The 2,038-nt window shown below is 62.2% G+C and overlaps 1 long non-coding RNA gene across 1 annotated transcript; it reads right to left on the bottom strand.

Moving 5' to 3' along the window:
- Window positions 1-6: 6 nt before the first annotated feature.
- Window positions 7-1,062, bottom strand: LOC113944821. The gene is made up of 3 exons (XR_003526829.1): window positions 972-1,062; window positions 652-696; window positions 7-338 (listed from the first exon to the last, which is right to left on the bottom strand). It is a non-coding gene; the product is annotated as an uncharacterized LOC113944821 (long non-coding RNA).
- Between the last annotated feature and the right edge of the window lie 976 nt (window positions 1,063-2,038).

Below are 2,038 nucleotides of genomic sequence, written 5' to 3' on the forward strand. Positions count from 1 at the left end.
AGGGGAGGGATGAATCTTCTTAACCTAAGGGGAAGGGGAGGGATGAACTGTGGGCAGGAGAAGGGAATAGGCAGGAAGGGAGGGAGCTGTACATAGGGAGGGAGCTGTACATAGGGATGGAGAGGCCAGGAGCTGCCTGGCCTTGCTGTCAGGCTCAGTTGGGTCCAGCCCAGCACCGCTGAGAAGTGGTGTCTTTGCTCTTGTCCGGTGCTGTTCCAGGCACATTGGTTATCTTGGTGGAGAAGATTACTTAGTTACTGCCCGTCGAAAAGCAGACAAGACTGCAGTCTGCATGGTGGAGTAGGAGGAGCAGTCATCTTCGGTCATGACTTCCAGGGCTGGAAGAGAGAGGAAGGGAGCCACAGTCAGAGCCCAGATCTGTGGGGAGCCGAGGAGCCCCTCTTGCCAGGGCCATCCCAGCCAGCTCTTGCCATGGCCAGGAGGGAGCATGGCCCAGCAGGATGAGCCAGAAGGTGCTGGCCCTCAATCCTCCCCGTGCCCCTGAAATGTGTTACTGCTCTGCCCGCAGCTCCCCTCCTCTCCATGCAGGGAGCAGAGCCCTGTGCAGGCAGGGCAGGGATTGCAGCTCCATGCCCAGAGCCTGTGCTCCTCCCCACCAGCCTGCAGGGACACCCTGCTGTCCTCACTCACCCTTCATGACGGGCTGCAGGTCTTGCATGTGCCAGGCGGCGACCCCTGGGAACAGAGAGTGTGTCAGGGCCCCAGTGGCACAGCTCCCCCCAGGCACTGCTGCCAGCCTGGCCACACGGCCTCCTGGCTCGGCAGGGCTGAGCTCAGGACCTTCCTGCATAAAGACACCCAAGGGGGTGGCTGGCAGAGGGAGGCAGCAGCTGCCAGGGCACTTGGGACTCCAGAGCACATCCCTGGGCTGCATCCTGCTGCCGCTGCAGCAGCTGGGGCTGGGGCTGAGCTGTAGAAGGGTGGGGAGGGACCGCGGGTTTGTGGCTCACCCATGAACCTGACGGCTGCCTCTCTCAAGGGCTGCTGTGGGCTCTGCAGATATGGCAGGGCCTGGCGCAGGTGCTCATCCCTCCGGCTAACATCCTTGTCCATCTGGAGAGAGCAGCAGGGCACAGAGGGAATGGTTGGGTGAGGTTCTGCCCCTTGTCTGGGTGCTGCCTGAGCCCAGCAATGGCCTCCCCTGCCCACAGAGCCCTGTGGCCCGGTGGTGCTGGGTTTTGGAGGGAGTAGAGGGCTCTGTGCTCCCGGGGAACCATGGAGCTGTCCTGCCCCACAGCCCAGCTGGGCTGGGGCTCCAGAACCCCCTGGCTCGGGGGCAGAGGAGCCTGGAGAAGAGCCTGCAGGGCCAAGGGAAGGCAGGAGCGTGTGAGGCGCAGGCTGGTGTCCCACAGATGTGTGCAGCAGTGAGCAGGGGCACAGGGCCAACCCCACACCCTGGGCATCTGGGGCTGGGGGCTTGTCCAGCCTGGGGCTGGGCCTTGGGGGTCGTCCTTACCAGATAATCGCAGAACTTAATGGGCTGCTCCCTCCTCAGCAGCTGCTCGAGATCCCTCCTCTTGAGGAAACTTGCAGCACAAAGCAGTGTTTCCCGAGAGGCCTGCAGAGTGGCAGAGAGCGGGACATGGCATCACAGCCCAGGGCACAGGACCTGTGTCCCTGGGCCAAGACCAGGAGGAGGCTGGAGCCTGCGAGGCACCAGGGCAGGAGGCAGCTGAGCCCCCTGCCACAGGGACACCAGAGCCCCCAAGTGCTCACCTCTGCCACGCACTGGTTCTCATCGTGCAGATGGAAGAACAGGGGGACCAGGCTCTGGTGCACCTGCGTATTCAAGGTCTTTGGTCCCTCTTCCACAAGCAACTCCATCACCTCTTGGAAAAGGCGAATGGAGAGCAGCTGCACGTAGGTGTTGTCCTGGTACAAAAGAGGAGAAAAAGACCTCAGCACTGGCTGCTCCAGGCCCAGAAGGCACAGGCACAGGCCTGAAAATGCACAGGACACAAAGTTTCCAGGCAGCAGCAGGCACCCAGAGCCTTACGTTATCAAAGAGTGGCCGGAG

This window comes from Corapipo altera, unplaced genomic scaffold (genome assembly GCF_003945725.1).
Source record: "Corapipo altera isolate COAL_440 unplaced genomic scaffold, ASM394572v1 23, whole genome shotgun sequence".
In the NCBI taxonomy this organism is placed as follows: domain Eukaryota; kingdom Metazoa; phylum Chordata; class Aves; order Passeriformes; family Pipridae; genus Corapipo; species Corapipo altera.